We start from the raw sequence: 19263 nt of genomic DNA on the forward strand, positions 1-19263 counted from the left end.
GTTTGAAAAGAATGAGTAGGAAAACAGAAAGAGGAGGAAGGAGTTACTCCAGATGGGGAAATGGTGGGCAAATAGGGAGAAAGGTAAAGAGGCAGAGTCAGTTTAAGACTAGCAGGTTCAGATTAGCAGTCATGAGGACCTTATGTTATGGTTTAGATATGAGGCGTCCCCCAAAAAAACTTATGTTTGAGACAATGCAAGAATGTTCAGAGGTGAAATGATTAGATTCCAAGAGTTATGACCTAATCGATAAATTAATCCGCTGATAATGGATTAACCGGGTGGTACCTGTAGACGAGTAGGGGATGGCTGGGAGAGGTAGGTCACTGGGAACGTGCCTTTCGAGGTTACATTCTGTCCTCAGGGAAGAGAGCTTCTCTGCCTACTGATTGCCACGTCCTGAGCTGCTTTCCTTCACCACACTCTTCTCCCATGATGGTCTGCCTTACCTGGGGCTCAGAGCTATGGAGTTGGCCTTCTAGGACGGATCTCTCTGGAACCATAAGTGAGGAATAAACTCTTAAGTTGTTCTTTTCAGGTCTTTTGGTCACAGTGATGAAAAAGTTGACTAAAATACCTTGTTTGTAGGGAGGGGGAGGCAGATGAGGTAGGAGTCACACTTCAAAGAGACCTGTACACCCTGCAGAGAAAGTAGATATTCACCTGTAAACAATGAACAACTGTAAGAAGACGTCAGCTATGAAGGCAAGAAGATTTAACTCTGTGTTTGAAAGTGTCACTTTCATGGTGGTGTGGAAGATGGACTTCAGGAAAACAAGGAGCGAGGGAGGGAGATGACCAGAGGCACTTGCCATAGTTTGGGTGAGTGTCCAAACTGAAGGAAAGGCCAATGGTGTTAGAGAAAAGGGTTTATTTGAAAGGTTTTCAGAAACCAGATTCTTTAAGGCTTAGTATGATTTAAATATGTGGATTGAAAAACAGGGAAAGGCCAAGATTGAACACACCATCCATGTTCCTGGCTTAAGACACTGCGTGGACAGCAATGACTGACCAGGTGGGACAGGTGAGGGAGAGATGAAAAGATGCCCTGTTTTAAGGTATTAGTAGGAACATGAACATGAAAAGATAGAGCCAAGAGGCATAGATACTGCATCAAGTGCATGTTTGTGGTCACAAAAACTACAGGAATGAAAAGTTCCTCAGTAGGAATGCTTATAAAATGAGAAAGGGGCATAAAAGTGCCAATATTTAAGGTAAAAGTTGAGAAATAAAGACTTGGAAAAACGCACTGAGAAGGAAGAGCAGACTGTAGGAAGAAGATCTGAAGGAAATAATACCCCAGGAACCCCATGTGGGGAGAAGAGAAAATTTAATAATGTTCAATATGTTACAAGACCAATGTGATAAAGATTGAAAATACTGATTCTAAAATTATAATATCTCCTTTAACCTTAAAACAGAGGGATTCAGCAAAGTAACTGGTAGACAAAGTGGGTAGGGATGAAGACCTTGGAGAGAGCAGGGGCAGGCCATAATTTCAAGAATCTTGGTAGAAAAGTCAGCAATCTGGAAGAATCTGCCATAAGAGAGTAAGGCTGGTTAAGAGAGGAGAGGGTCAAAGGCACCTAAGGCAAGTGACAGATCCAGGAGCACTGATAGACATGGAGAAAAAGAAAAAAAAAAAGGAAGAATTTGGGAGAGATGGAAGGCCAAGTGGTTATTCTAAAAAAGTACAGAGGTGAAGACTTGTCCATGAGAGCATGCTCAAGGAATCAAAATCAAAGGTGAGACCACGGGGCTGGGCTACTTCTGTGGAGTCAAGTTGGAGGTATTAACGTCCATGAGGTGGAAGAGCTAGCTTAGCAATTGGTCTCTCTTGAGTTTTCACATAGATGCTGTTATTAAAAAGGACACGGGTTTGCTTGAGATTAGAGGTAGAACTGTCTGCAAGGAGGAAGTATGGAGAGGTTAGAAAAATGCTGACTATCCCAGCGGCTCAGGAGGCTGAGGCAGGAGAATCCTGAGTTCAAAGCCAGCCTCAGCAAGTTAGCAAGGTCCTAAGCAACTCAGTGAGACCTTGTCTCTGAATAAAATACAAGAAAAGGGCTGGGGATGTGGCTCAGTGATTAAGCATCACTGAGTTCAATCTCTGGTATAAATAAATAAATAAGTCGATAAATCTATCTATCTGACTTTTTTCCCAAGGCTGCAGAGAAGGGGAGGTAAAGAAAAAGCAGCATCTGCTCTTTACCATTATGAAGTGGTATCATGGAGGGTGGGATGAAGACAGGATGTTCTATGAAGTGATTGAGAAATATGCTTGTTAGTATGTGATTTGTCTCAACTTTAAAACCACCCTGCTATAATCTGATCTGTTATTCTGGGGCTAGATCTCTGCAGACTTTTTCTGCCTTGCCTGCTGCTCCCTGCTGAACTCTGACATTAGGGGGCACCAGAGGGAGGCTGGAAGGCTGGTGACTGAGAAGGGACTGAGTCCTCTTGCCTCTCTAGCAGGACCTCAGCAGTGGCTGCTTCAACCTGGCCGTGACTGGGGACTCCAGGGGCAGCAGGTGGCTCCAGTTTGTGGTATTCCCATACCCCCAGTCTGGCCTTATGGTTTCGACTCAGAAGCTTCAGCCCAGTCAGAGTCACCTCCTTTGAGTCTGATTTCACCCCTGCAGGGCTATTCTACCAAGCTTCTACACTGTCATAATCCCAAATTCATGTGGCTGTGACTTTATATATTGCATTTTTAGTGATGATTTTTCATAAACATAAAAATAACTTGAATACTTAAACATTTTAAGCCAAAAAAAAAGTTCACAGAATATGACCAGCTTTAAAAATTTTTCAAAATGTCTCCTCGTAAAGAGAAAATCTACAGAAATAAAGTAAATATTTGCAAACCATTCATCCAATGAGGGACTATTATCCAGAACATACAAGGATCTCAACAGCAATAATATCAATAATCAGATTTTAAAACGGACAAAAGACTTAAAGAAACATTTTTCAAAGGAAGACACACAAATGGCCAACAAGTATATGATCGTTAGGGAAATACAAATCCAAACCACAATGAAATATTAGAATCAAAAAGATGCAAAGTAAGTGCTGGGATACAGTTGTGCATACCTGTAATCCCAGCTACTTCAGAAGCTGAGGCAGGAGAATCAAAAGTTCTAGAACAGCCTAAGCAACTAAGTAAAAGCCTGTCTCTAAATAAATGAAAAACAAATAATAAGGGTTAGGGATGACCAGTGCGGCAGTGCACGCCTATAATCCCAGTGGCTCTGGAGGCTGAGGCAGGAGGATCTCAAGTTCAAAGTCAGTCTCAGCAACAAGTGAGGTGTTAAGCAATTCAGTGAGAACCTGTCTCTAAGTAAAATTACAAAAAATAGGGCTGGGGATGTGGCTCAGTGGTTGAGTGTCCTTCTTTGGTACTCAAAGTCGGGGGACTAGGAGTATAACTCAATCCTCAGAAGAGAAGAAAAAGAAGAAGAGGAGGAGGAAGAGGAAAAAGCAAAAGGAGAAAGAGAAGGAGAAGGAAGAGGAGGCAGAGGAGGGAAAAAGGAAGAGGAGGAGGAGAAATAAATGTTGGTGATGCAGAGAAAGGGGAACTCTAATTCTTTGCATAGTTGGTGGAAATGTAAATTAGTACATCCAGTATTAATAACAGTATATGAATGTTCCTCAAAAAAACTACAAATAGACCTACCATATGATCCATTCATCGCACTATAAGGCATATATCTGAAGAAAATGAAATCATTATTTTTTTAAATACTTGTATTCCCATGCTTATTATGGAACTATTTACTATAACCAAGAAATGGAACCAAGCAAGATGTTTATGAACAGATTATTTTAAAATGTGGCTTATATGCACAATTGAATAATATTCATCCATAAAAAAGAATGAACTTCTGTCTTTTGCGGCAATGTGAATTGAAGTGTAGGATTCCACGATATGCGAAATAAGCCACACGCAGAAAGATAGATACCACGTGTTCTCACTCATTTGGGGAAGCTAAAAAAAAGTCAATTTCACAGAAGAGAGAGAAACAGAGGTCATAAGACAGTGGTAAGAAGAGGGAAAGAGCAGAATAGAGGTTAAGGGGTACCAAAACATGGGTAGACATGAAGAACTAATTCTATAGCATAGTAGGGACATTACAGCTTACAGCAATTTATGATATATTTCAAAATATCTAGAAAATTCCAAAGATTCCCAACACATAGAAATGATAAGGAGATGGAAATGTTACCCTGATTTTTATTAATATTGTATACATTTATAAAATCACTATACTGTACCCCATAAATATATACAAATGTTACTTGGTTAAAAGCTTAAAAAAGAATTCTTAACATGTTAATACTTTGCATTTTTAAAGAGAAATATTAGAGTTGAAGGCCCTTTAAACCAACCTGAGATCACATTTCTCTCCCTTCCTTCCTCTACAGAGTTAATCAGTATCCTGAAATTAGCACATGTATTTCATATTCCTGGCTTTTGTTATGTAAATATTTACCTATAAACCATATATAATGTTTTGAGTTTTTTGAACATTATAAAACATCATATTTTTATTTTTATAAAAATATTTTATAAAATATTTTATTTAATTTTAAAGAAAGTTTTATGATTATGCCAACTATATTTTCATTTATTAGATTTTCTAGATTTCTAATTCACTCGTCTGGCTTAGTTTATAAGTGTCTGTTTTATAATTTCACCACATTTGTTTAGCCAATGATCAATGATGAATATTGACATTGTTCCATTTGTTCCTACTGGAATAAATATCTTTGTATTTTGCCTTTTATATAAAAGCCAGAGCAGAGAATGTGGCTGATCTTCTAATCACTGTCTCCATTTTCTAACATTTCCCTAAATGCATTTTTAGAGTAGGTGCACTCTCTTCTTTTCTAGAATGCCAAAATATTCTCTAAGGTTATTGCACCAAATTACATTCACATCAGCAGTACATAAATGTTTCTACTGTGCCACATCCTCACACTTGATATTCTCCAGACTTTTGAAATTTCTGCCAACCCAATAGATGTGAAATAATATCTCATTGTTTAATCCACATTTCATGGTTCTACACATATTTTGTCTGTGTCTTTATTTGTTTTGTTTTGCTATATTAGCCTGCCTCTTCTGTGAAGTCCTTGTTCATATCTTCACATAATTTTCTTTATCTAATTTTCAATTGGGTTGTATGTTTTTTTTTTCCCAAAATTCTTTATATATTAAATATTAATTCTTTGATTACTTATACATCTCAAGTATCTGGAAGAATCTTTAATTTTTACTGTTTTGATAGAATCCTTTAATACATTAAAATTATATTATCTTAATGCAATCATATCAAGCCTTTTCTTTTTGATACATGCTTTTTGAGCTTAAGAAATACTCTTCTTCATCAAATTTTTATTTTCTCAGACACTTTCTCTGAAAGATGCAAACTTCTGCTTTTCATATTGATACTTAACTCAGCTAGAATTGTATGGGCTTTTTCTCATATGCCTAAACTACTTATCCTAGTACCATTCTATTGAGTAGTTTATCACCCTTGGAATAGGTCTGCTCTATTCCAAGTCTCCATTTATGAAGGGTCTGTCTGGGGTCTCCCTTCTGGTGTATCCATCCATCCCCCATTTCAGAAACACTTCATCTTGGTCACTATAGACTTTTGGCACCATGCCTTCCTTATTCTTCTTCTTTAGAAATTGTTTTGGTTATTTTTTGTTCTTTTCTCTCCCATATGAATTTCAGGATCAGCTTGTAATCTTTTCACAAACCCTTACTAGAATTTTGAATTAAATTGAATATTTAAGTTCCCGAACAGACATGGTCCCATCTCATTCTCCAAACAAACCCAAAAGGTATCTTAGTTATTATTCTATATATATATATATATATATATGTATGTTTAGGAACTTGTCTGACATTATAGGGCAGGACTGGGATAAGACACTAGATTCCTAAGTGACACTGAATTTTGTGTTGAGTTTTTCTATCGACAGCAACTCACAGGCCGTGGTATGGACCTGCTCAATGCTTTGGTAATTTTAATTATAAGAGGCAAAAAAAGAAGTATACTATAAATAGAGGGGGGAAAAAAAGGCTAGTACTTTCTTTACCTGAACTGCAGTCTCTTTTCTAGTCCTGATCTCTCTTCCCTTCAGCTTGTCAAGTCTTTTATTTACATAAAATGGGGCTTTATTACATAGGTCAGAGCAGAGAGGGAACTGGCTTCCCCCCTCCTGCCCTGTGTTTTGAGTTAACTTGTATGCGGTTCTGGGATAACAACATAAAATTCTTGAAATGGACTCTGCTACTGTTTTTGGAAGATAGGCTTAGAAATATTTAAAGAATTTCCGTTTCAGAAACAGCTCCATAGAATGAATTCAAAAAAAAATGAATATCCAATTATGAGCAGAAGATGACCAAGAAAGGAAAGATTCTTAAAAGATAGCTATTTTAAGTATTTTACTTAGTTGAAATCTCTTCTAACAACAATTTGAAGATTTTTGTGTTTTTCACAAAGATATCTTAAAAACTAGGCCCAGATTTTACTTTGCTTCAATTTTAATTTTAAGCTCAAACACCACCCTAGCTAAAATTTATTTTAAAGAGAAATAATTTGGGAAAAAATGTGTATTAAAATAATAAAGTTTCCAATCAAACTATTAACTGTAAAATGTTAAAAAAAAGAATTTAATTCCGTTGACTTAACCCACTCAAAACTTTAATAGAATATAATATCATGCCTTGTGGTATTAAAAGGTGTTAATTAATTTGATTTTCTAATTATATTTTGTTTACTTTCATCTGTGAATCATGCTCTTTAAAATTGTATGATCTTTTGTTGAAACAGAAAACAAATCTTGCAAAGATATTATTGTTACTGCTATTAACTAAAATAGTTTGTAATTTGAAAGTTAAGTAGGAATTATTATTATGTAAATGTGTGTCAACCAAAAGGACAAATGACTGAAGAATTACCTGTTCTCCTCACCACCTCCTCCCTTAAATAGAACCCTAGGTTCACTGTGTGGGAACACTTCCAAGAGGAAAAATTCATTCTACTAAACATCTCTCACAGTAAGTAGCTATTGGTACCTCAGGACAGATTGAAGAAAAAGAAAGAGAAACAGGAAAAGGGGCAGACAGTTGGATTAGACTGCACTGTGTATATTAGTGATGGGTAGACTTCAAAAGACTTAGAGGTTCATTTTGGACAGGTGCCCAGAGATTCACAGGCTTACCCAAAACCTTCCATAACTTCTGATTTTAAAATTGAGCTAGAATTCTTTCGAGACCAGACTTTTGGTCTTCAGTCATATTCCACACCCATGGTCCTAAAAATAAATGCAAGCTCTGAAATTCTAAACTTTCTGATCCGGGAAAAATGAAGTACTTGTTTTAAATAGATAACTTTAAAAAAATGGGAAAAATGAAGTACTTGTTTTAAATAGATAACTTTAAAAAAAAACTACTATGTTTTGAAGTTTTCAGATAAAACTACAAAATATGTTTTGCCTAGAAGAGACAGAAACTTCTTAAAAATATATACCTGATATTGGAGTCCCATTTTAAATGATGTTGACAATAAAGCTTTTGAACAGATTTTTAGGAACAGGTGAAATCTTCATTTGAATTCTAATTCACCCATAAAGATTGGTAATGCTAGGTCCCCTACTAGCGTGAATCCTTATCCACTGATACCTGGTAAGTAGCAGCTGGAGAGACAGGCTGTCAGAAAGATCTCTATCAATACAGGTCTGTAGACCTGTAGAGATGAGAGAACCCATCTGGAAGAGGCAGAAAGGAATTTGTCTGTCACTCTGACTGCAGGGTCTTCTTTTAACTGAACACAGAGTTATCCTACAAGGAATATTATCATACTTTGGTTTAATTATCATGTGTCTAATTAAGTATGTCTCTCAAATGTCTCCTATCAGACTTATTATTACTAACAGCCTGCTCTGAAGATTACTTTTTCAAGGGTTTGAAAATGATTTTTCGGTACAAAGCATCAATTTCTGATATCAGCTACGGAACAAAATAAACTATTCCTCTGTCTGTGAATATGATTCTAAGCAAAGCATGGTTTTACTCTATTCTAGAAAAGAAGACATGGGACATGGACTGAATAAGCAGGAATGAAACAGACAAAATCGTTTTTAGCATGTTCACCACAAGAATCCCCCTGAACAGAAGTTACACAGTGGTCATGGGAAGGACTGTTTTCATGTCTTCATTTATGAATGCAGAGCTTCCTATATTTTATATCAGATAGTAGGTGCTCCAATGTCTAATCAGTGTCAGATTGCATAAGGCTTTCTACTAGATATGAATAACAATGACTTTCCCATAGCGAGGAGTGCTGCATCAGAGACAAATAAATTTACAAATTATTATACGTACAGTTTTACTTGGCATTTGATAAATTTCAAGGGCTTTTAAGGAATAATACAGAATAACTAGCTATAATGATAGGTCCAAAGTTTCTCAATATCTGAGAAGCTATTATATTATTTTGATGTCAGTGTGCATTGTACTTGAAAATGTACAGTTCCTGTCCAAATAGCAGTAGCTTATTTAGAACCACTTGCTCTACTCTAATAAAAGTGTAAAAATTAGTAACAGTTGTTCCATTTCAATCGCATGCTGAAAGCAGATCCTCGACAGATAGGAAATCTGGAATAAGATCTACATCTCTTTATAGTTCTCTTCTAGGATTTTTTCAAAGCACAGCTCATTGAATATTTCAAACCATTTCTAACAAAGACAACACTTGTAATTTGAACTATTTTGTATCATTTTGTTCATACTTCTTAAGCTTCTCCATTCACTCTTCTCTTACTACTTACTTGATTTTTGAGTTTTCTTAACAATATAATTAATACTATAAAATGTAAGTCAAAAATCAATGCCATCTACTAACTCTACTAATTATTAGTGATGAATACTAAAAGAGGAACAAGAATAGCAAGCAGAAATTCATTCCATTGCTATCTTAATTGAAGGTATAATTTAAATACTTTTCTTCCCCAAACATTTTCCTAGATCAATTCATATATAATAACAAAATGAATAGATTTGAGCTTCATGTTCTATCTTCTAACCTAGCTTTAGACACTATGGCTGACTGAGAGTTAATGTGAAAAGTGAATAACAGACAAAAAATAAAAGCTATAAACTTATCCAAACTATTGAGAAAAATGATACCTTGCATTCAAGATATTCATTCACATGTTAGTTAATCATTTCTGAAACATCTACTATGTTCAGTGTTTACCTTAGGAATCTACTATGGGAAAATGTAATTGAACGTTCATGCATATTAAAATAATAAAGGTAAGCAAAAGAGTCATCTTTTAAACTGTGTTATTCTAAAACCATGAAATAAGTAGTGCGTTTGGTATTTGTCTGCAGTAAAAAAAATATTTTGAGAGTGTTAACACGTGTCCAAATTCATTGTTTTCATGTCCCACTGCCTAATTTGACACAAACAAGCTCCTATGTTCTTCAATAAAGGAAAAGGGGATTTGAGATGCATTTGATGAATTACAAAAGAGTAAACAATTAGAACCTCATACTTTTATCCAAAAAGCCTCAGATCAAGCCATGTCATAGTCTATATTTGCTTTAATTTATGGGATACATAATATATTCATCAGTAAATATCTTTGAATTTTCTTCCTAAAAAAGAAAAGACCACCATACTGAAATAATCAGTAGAAAAGTATCGGAAGCTACACCCCTTACATCAGTATTCAATTTAATGAACAACTTTCAAAAATCACAGGTACAACATCCTTATTAAAGAACATAACCATATAAACTGCTTTGGAAATTGGGTATTGACATGTTCATAATTTCTTACCTCTATATATTTAAATTAAGACTTCAATAAATAAACCAGTAAATGCATTTATTATTAAAAAGAAATTTCTTTAAAAATTCAAATCTTAACTTATTAAAAAATATAATAAAAGACTTTTTTGTACTTTAGTATGCAAGAATTAGATTGCTTGACCTCTCTTTTAATGACTTAATTAGCTGTACTAAAGCCCAGCTGGGCCTCTGCTGACAACATAGCTAGATATTTCAATCAAGCAGTGTTATGGAGAATAAGTAATAAATGCTACCTTGTCGCCATACAGTCCCAAACCATAGTGCATGCTGGTAATACTAAATTTGATCAGTATGCCTCATATTTCAATTAGTCGTGGTCTGAATCCCTAAAACTGTGTAATGTGTATGAATTCCTGATATCAGATACAGAGCCACAGGCTCCCACAGTTAGAAGCCATTGAGTTTGCTTTTATTAGCAGCCAATTAATGGCAAAAATCTGCATCGCTTTTAAAATTTATAACCCTCTCTTCCAGCTGCATCCACGGCTCCTGCTATACTGTATACAATCAGATCTATATCACTGTCGCAAGCCAAACAGCTGCAAACTGTATTCTGTCCACAGGAGTAAAAAATCCTTTCATACAGAAGCTTTTTTTAACCTCTTAGAAGTTCTTTTCAAAGCGCAGCAGCACTAGTCACTTTGCGACAATGAGCGATTTAATACAGAAAGAAAGAAATCTACACCAAGGTAACCTCTTGGGATGTGCTAGGTTTTCAAACGGAGTGAAACCCTACCACTCCGGCACCACACAAGGGCAAGCAAAGCCACTTCTCCTGACCAAGGCTAAGAAAATACAAACATATAAAACCTGACCCTCATGCAAAGTTAACCCATTGAAGCCTACATAGTCATTAAAACCAAGTGGTATTACACCAGTTTAATATTAAGTAGCTTACACGAAATTTTGATATTCAAATTTGTATGCCTGAAGTTTAGATGCTTGCCTAATAAAACATCTGTGGAGATCACATTCCCCATCAAGAGGCAGTTTATTGCATACCTGAAGATTTTGAGACATTATTTTTAGGAGCCAGACTCCTTCTGACATATGATAAGACAGGAAATTTAGATGTGATCAGATTTAGTAACAAAGCATAATTGCTTTATGTATTGCTAATGCTGCACTTTCAAGATTATTAAGGGAACAGTTCAGCCTTATGGTATTATATAGCTTAAGTTACCATATACATATTATTCTATGAAGCCTGAAATATGTTGCTATCTGTTCATCAAAATCTTATATAGAAGAAATAAAGTACAGAGTCTCTTCATTTGGTCTTCTAGAGAACAGTAAATTTAAAAATACACATTCCATATGTTGACATCTAGAAATATTTATTTATTCCTCTATTTAAGTAACATACGGCCTAACAGATAATTTACCTGGAAAAGGAGTGTGAAAAAATATTCACCAACTCTAATACATGGCAATAAAATGTAGTACTAGGATAATACAAACTGCTGCCATGGTTATTTAAAAGACAATAAAATCCTATTTTACAAAATTCAACTGCTAATAACCAGCATTCTTTTGGACAGCTTAAATACTGCAGTAAGACTCATAATGCCACTGTGAAATCATAAGCTAGTACTTCAAAGGTGTTGTATCTGTTACAAATTTAATCTTCACTGCTTTGTCACAACTGATTTCATCCCAGCGGCTTGGAGATGCAGCATAACAACATTTTTGTTGTCCTAGACAACCTGAACCAAACTGTTAAATACCTGTCTGATGCCCGAGAATGATTATCATAGTATTGCCTACGGAATCTCCAATCACCACCCTGAAAATGTGCAATTAGTCTATTCTAGTTAATAGAAGGGGAAAAGTATGCTGTACAATGTTGACAAATTGTAGACATTTTAATGATAGAGACAGAAATGCTGTGCTCTAGTGTATGAATGGCACAGTGTTGTGTTCATGGTATTTAAAATACTATTCTTTCTATAATACTTTATATGCATACATTTCACAATTATATAATAAAGTTTATATACATTTGAATCTCATGTGATTTTTTAAAATATTTCATGAAGAATCATGGATCTTAAAAAACCAGTATCCAGTGATTTCCAATTAAATACTGAATGTCTTTGTTTTTGAAATATCAGGTACCTGTAAAGCAAATGTCTCCCACTTCCTCCCAGGAATACATGGAACGGTGCTCAGTAGGAGCAGGGGACAGTGATGTTAAAAACTACACAGACTCCTGTTCATGAAGTTGCTAAGACAAGGGGTTAGGGGAGCAGGGCATAGGAGTTTAATTATAAAACATGCTAAATTTGACTCATCAGGGTCATTATGAAAATTTATAACTTTCAAAGGAGAATTTCAGGTCTATCTACTAGCACATGGATTTAGTATTTATGTACTGTCTGTAGAAGTGTATACATGAGGACCTGTCCCCCACGACAATGCTGCGTTGTTGTTACTGGACAAGCCAGTATTTTGTATTAGAAACCTTTTAAAATTGCTGATCCATTGCCTTCTCATTGAGCATCTTTGCCACATCATCAATCTGTATTGTTTAAATAATATTAGAAAATATCTCTCAATGAATATTTAATTACCAAGTACTATCGTTTAAATCTACCAACCAAGAAAAATAAATGCATAGGGAATTATATTTATTACAGTTCTCGAGAAACTACTGAGAATTCCAAAGTTCTGACTAAAGATCACTTTCTGTATGGAATACAGACCCTTATTACAACATTTATGCTAAACATGGAATAAATATGATCTGTATATCTTCAATGGATTCAACAGCTTAAGTGATGGTATGAGATAACTTCAAAAAAAAAAAGAGAATAGGTTTCTTTATATTAATACCCTGAAAAAAAGATTAATGAATAATAGTTAACATAGATATGAAAACTCATTTTACTGACAAATTAAGGAAAAACAGAATGTACAGATGATAAATATTCTACCCATATAATAAAAAATCACATTGTTTTGAGATTTCTTATTCCTATTGATATGCCACTTAAAATGATTTAATTTGAAACAAAAATGATGCAATTTAAACACATCTTTAACTGGCATGGGAGTAACACTATTAAACATATATTAAGTTGCCTGTATGCAATTCGCACTTGTGACTTTTCTCTGCCATTCATGAATTATGCAATTATCCCTAACTCATGGAAATGAAAGTGCATTAACTGCCCACTGTCATGTATTGTCTCTTTCTATGTCCTTGTGCACACATTTCCACAGTTCATTATTCATGGATGCATCTATGCAAGTGTAAATGTACACATATAATATGGAAATAGTCACATATGGATAAATAGCAAGTAGATACTTGTTTGTGAAGATATATATATAGATATATATATATATATAGATAGATATATATATATATACATATATATATATACTTGTTCCAAATAGCAAAATTTAACTAGGAACACCTCTATCCTTGTTATGGATGCCACATGGTAAACAAAACAGATGTCATCATTTTAAAGCAATAGCGGGAGTTCTTCACACATGAAGAGAAGATGTTGGTCTATAAGTCAGAAATCATGCCCTTTTATCTTAAACCACTTTTCCTAGCTTTTTTCCCCATTAAAAAGAAAAATACCCCTTTCAGCATTGATTAATATTTCACTAGAACACAATTCAGAAAATATTGTATCTGTGTTTCTCATCATTACCCTTTTTTCAAGCATGTTGATATAATTATAATGAAAGCAATTCATTCCTAAAAACAAAGATTGAAAATAAAAATTGTGGGAGAAATAAAAATTTGGTGTTTTCTTCACTGCCTATTATGGTCATGTGAGTTATTCCAACTTTAAATTAAATACCCTGACAATTTGCTGCTAGTGAGATATATTTTTCAGAGAGGTTCTCTGATTTTAGTCTAGGAAGCACTAGAAAGCGCTCATGTGCAATGACTTGTGATATAGGGAATAGTGAGGACTCTTCCTGATTTACATTAGTTCCAACATAAACAGAATTGGCCCCATTGAATAATTCTTTCTAATTAAATAGAATGAATTCTTATCAAATATATCCAGGTTTTTAATTTGTGCATAATAAAGTTTTTTTAGTGTTGCTTTAGGCAATAAAAGCAGGATTTAATGATTTAAGAAGGAAAAGTAAAATATTTTGTAGCACAGATTTTAATTTTACTGTAGATAATCAAATGCCATGTTCAGAATTTCTTATGAAGGCTATTTTAGCAAGATAACTCATTCAATGTAAACCATACCTACATAAAATTAATTGGAGCATTTTAAATAGAAAAACAATTATTCTAAAATTATCTATGCACAAATTCTTTGCTAAGTATTATTTAAAATTAAAATTGAAATAATGGGGGTTCGTGGAGCGATTTTATAAGTAAGTAAACAACTTTATTATATACTTAGGATATACTGAGGGTCACACCACATGCAATATTTTGATGAAAAATACTTTTCATGATTATATGTGCATTCTGATTTTTTTCAAAATTAAGTAAAAATCAACCATCTTTGTAATGCCTTCATATTTAGAAGAATATTAAATATTTTCAGTCAGTTAAGTTACATTTTGAATTCTGCTGCATTTCTCAATTTACAAGTAAATTTCATGATTCTCAGATATTATAGATATTGATACAACATAAGAGTTCTATAAGGCTTAATTAGAGCATGACTGAAAAGCTAAAAAGAAAAATGTCAGAAAGTACAGCTCTATTCAAAATTGGAAAGACAATAAAAATAAACAGGTGGAAATATTCCACATTTTAAGATGCATTAGTAGGAAATACTGTTCTTTCTAGGAGAAACTATTTAAAAGGTTGTTTCTGCTGAAGTATAACAGAAAGAAAATGTGTTAATCCCTAACACACTATAATTTTTATGCTTGTAAGTTGTAATTCACAGAAATACTTCTGCCAAGGCAATAAATATACCCAAGAACAATTTAGGATAAACATAAGTTTTCATTACTATACAGTATATTCACTGGCACCATAAATAAGGTGTGACCAGCAGAAGGCACTGTTACAATAAATATATACATACAGCTGCTCATTTACAAACTGGTTGGAAATTCTGACAAGTTTTACAAACTTTACACAGCACAAATATTCTTTTCATGTAGACATTAAGTTATAAATTTGTCCTGTAATTGCAAAGAAAAAACTCATTGCATAACTCCTTTTTTGTGTCATTTTTATTTGGATTGCAGCCCATTTACAATTTTATTACCCTCATTTTTAACTTACTTAATTCATAAAAGAATTATGTGGTCACACTTACCATCTTTAACACTGCATTTAAGGAATGTTGCTCTCTTGAGAAAAGACTCAGACTGCTGAAGTTAGACATAGATTCGTATAGAGCCTGCTTCCAAAGCAGCTTCTAGTTTCATTCTTATTAACCTTTCGAGGTTTGATCATAATTTGCTAGAGCATGCAGGCATGGTCTTTTAATGGAACTGCTTAGATGTATGAAAACACCTCTAATTAAATCTCTGTCAGACATACCCCTAACAATGTTGTTTAGTTTGTGTTCGTATACAAAATCTCTTGAATGCCTCTCCAAGTTTACAAAATCCATGTTAAAGGAGCCAGCATTGCAAAAAAATGTTACGGCATATGTTTGGATTTTTGTATTTCAGAGTCCTGACTACTTTATCTGAATTACAGATTTAGAGCTTTGTTATGTGTGATAGTTATGATAATATGATCACTAAAGGCACAGAGACAGGGAGACTCAAATCCCTTTGAAAATCCCTTTCTCTATTTCCTACAGCTGCTGCGGCAGTTTAATATCTGATAGAATGATGAAAAAGAACAGGCCGAACTCCAGTTTTAATAAAAATTTTAACAGGTCTACATATAGTTATGAAAAATGTTATTTGCAATGCCGATTTTTAATAAAATTTTCTTAAACCAAAGAAAAAATCCCCCAGGGGAACCTGATATGAATGTATTTTTCATATGTACTATTTAAGGCTCTTTAAAGGTTATGAAAGTGACTGATAAAATAAGTTCTATTCTATACAACACAAACCTGAATGCACTTGTACTTTTGCATTTTAATCAAATAAATAAGCAAAGCTTTCATTTTGTATATTGGATCAGAAACAAATATTATCATATTGCATAGTCAATTTTCATTGTTAGCAATAAAATTTCATATTATTAAATAATGGCATTTTTAAACAATTCAAAGCACTGCTAACATACACATCAAAGAGTTCTACGATCTACAAATGCATGCATCATGCTAAGAAATACTATATTTTCATAAAACTGAAATTTTGCTCCCTGTGTTTTATGAACTTGAGAAATTACATGGAATGTGAAAACATTTATTTTCACAAGAGAAAAATAAATATGTTAGGTATGATGAATGAAATATAATTTAATCCAAGAACTTCAGAACTTCTGAAGAGTCTCTATAAAATAGAACATACCAAATGGAAGGTCTCACATGCAGTGGCCTGGGAGAGTTCATCAGGATAACACTAACCTGGGAAACAGGGACAATAAGCTTAGTCCCCAAAGTGTCTCTCTCCACAGAAAATAGAAGCAAGTGTTTATAGGAGAGCAGGCAGAAATTTCAATTTACCTTTCTGACCTGTACCAATTGCAAAACCAGGAGGCTTTTAACTACCAAAATGCTGAGCACAAACAAGGGGTTCACTTTTAATCTTTAAACTGCGTGGACTGGCATTATCACCAGCAAAGCCCTGGTGTTCTACGCAAGCACTGATTGTCCAGCAGCACTGTCCTTGTTATTATTTCTGAAACCTTTTAAGTTCTAAGGAAGACTTTTTAATACCGTACATCATGTAAAATATATTAACATTTATTAAAAGAACTTGATAGACTTTTAGAATTAAAACTAGCTACACTAATACTAGATAACCATTCTATTCTTTACAGAGGGGCGGGCAAACTGGAACTATGAAGCACAGTCTTTATTTTATCCCTAAATAAATATTCACTTTTGAAAACATTAAATGTATTATGCAATGAAATGAGGAAAGTAAAGCATAGCCCACCTCATTACTTTCTCTGAGAATTGCAAGGTTGGAATATTGAGCCATCTTCTAAACCTTGTGGTCCTCCACAATTCCTAACACAGAATTGACAGCAGTTAGTTCATACCATATTTATAATCCCACAATGTAACATTTCTAAAAAGCTGGATTTACATTTCTAGAACCAAATCAAATTTGTTTATCTGTTTACTTGATATTTTCCTGTATTTTTAGTTAAAGAACTTTTTTTTAATGGGGTGAGGTGGGGGTTAGTGACCTTAATCAGGGGATTTGAAAAAAAATTGGTGGAATCAGGGTAACAAGAATGAATGAAAGAATAATTTATTGCTGTGACCATTTCCCTCCTTGATTTTTGTATTGGGATTACAGTGGATTATCCCCAATCAAATACTATTCATCAGATCCTTATAGATAACCATGATAATAACAAGAATAGGAGAGTAACTTTCTGAGATCATATCTGAAATGTAAATGTAAGCACTTGATTACAAAAGCTATGAGTAGACAAAAAATATGAGAAAAAAACACAGATCACTAAAATAAAGCTTTGACATTAAGTACATCTTTAATTTTCTACATCAAGAATTTTTATGCCATTTTAAGAAAGATATGTGATGTTAAATAAGAGAGCTTTCAAATTATAAAAAAAATTACAAGATGCTAGTTTAAATGTTGATTAAAGGAATTTCTCATTTTAAAATATTATAATAATTTATAAAATAAAAATTGAGGATTATTCCATTTTTCCAAAAATATTTCACAAGCTATACAGTGTTCTTAGAAAATAAGAAAGCTTATTTTAAAGTGCATGTTCAAGCCTTTAATGAAAGTACTCATTTAAAAAAAAAAAAATTAACACATACAGAGCCATTTGGCCACATCAAATGACATAGATCTTTTGTGTATCAAAATACCTATTCTAAAACAAATTGACATATTTTTATTCACATAAAATAAGACATTTACTTAAACATTAATAAGATTTATTTACTCTTGAAGGGCAAGGAAATACAGGAAATCCTCCCACCCTCCAAAAACTTCAAACACAGATAAATTATTAATTTTAACTGGAAACCATATAGAATTAATGTAACACTTATATTTAATGAGTAATTTAGCATTTTAACAAAATTCAGCAATATTCTCCTCCAAATTTTACTACAGTGTTTTGCCAGTGTGTTTGGGTTTTCAGTTTCACTCAGTCCCTAAATAAAACTCTTTATGTTTTAAAGAAATAAAGGGTGGTCTCTTCCTTCATGAATTTTGTATATAATAATTTTAATCTCTAATTTTATCTATATATCTAAAAGTATTTAAGAATGCAATATTGGGGGAGGGGTGTTATAACTACCTGAAAAGTTTAGGTTGCTATTTTTATTACCAAGAAATAAATAAAATAGTAAATGTTATCTAAAATTATTCTATTGCTTAACTTTCATAGTTTCCATACAAACCACTAGAGGCATTTCTAAGCCAAAGTGACCCTAACCATTGGTCTTCACAAAGCTTTTGCAAGCCTGACTGGAGATTTTTTTTTTAATTGATGGTGGAATAAATCACATTGAATACATGCATTCAGGAACCAACTACACAATATTTTTAAAGATAAACATATTTATATAAAGAGATGAGGGAGAAAATTCCTGAAAAAATACCTCTTTTATTCACTCAGGAATATGGAGTATTATCCATTTGAATATATCTTCATAACAAATTATGGTTATAAAAATTACTATAAATTATTGCACATTAATTAATTTCCAGTTTTTTATTTTCTCACTGGCCTTGATTTTTACTATCCTAAGGGTACCATATTATCATTAATTATATACTCTTATTTCATCAACTGTTTTTCAACCTTGTAGAATTTTCTCCAAGATTTTCAAACACCAAGAGCATCTGAGAGTCAATCTCTTTTTGTTGTTTTCATAATTTAAAATTATACCACCAGACAGCCTTTCTTTAAGAAAGCCAGGAAACTGGGAAAACAGATAAATTAGGATGCGATTATTCACATCACAAAGGAATTCACAGATGGCTTCATGTAAATAGGGAGCTCCCTATTTAAGTGTTTGTTTACAGATCATTAGCTACTTGACAAAGAGGCTACAGGGGCAGAAAAACTTAGAGCTCAAGTGTTGGGAGACACAGCCAATTGGAGATCAATCAGAAATGGAAGCAGCATGTGAATCAGAAAATGTGATTTCCTTCATATTCCTCTGTGTGTGTGTGTGTGTGTGTGTGTGTATGAGAGATAAAAGAGAAAGAGAATATGGCTATATGTGTAGATGTAAAATGTATGGATACATATACACACAGAGACACACCCTAAAGATACCTATTTTTAA

This window comes from Marmota flaviventris, chromosome 7 (genome assembly GCF_047511675.1).
Source record: "Marmota flaviventris isolate mMarFla1 chromosome 7, mMarFla1.hap1, whole genome shotgun sequence".
Classification (NCBI taxonomy): Eukaryota; Metazoa; Chordata; class Mammalia; order Rodentia; family Sciuridae; genus Marmota; species Marmota flaviventris.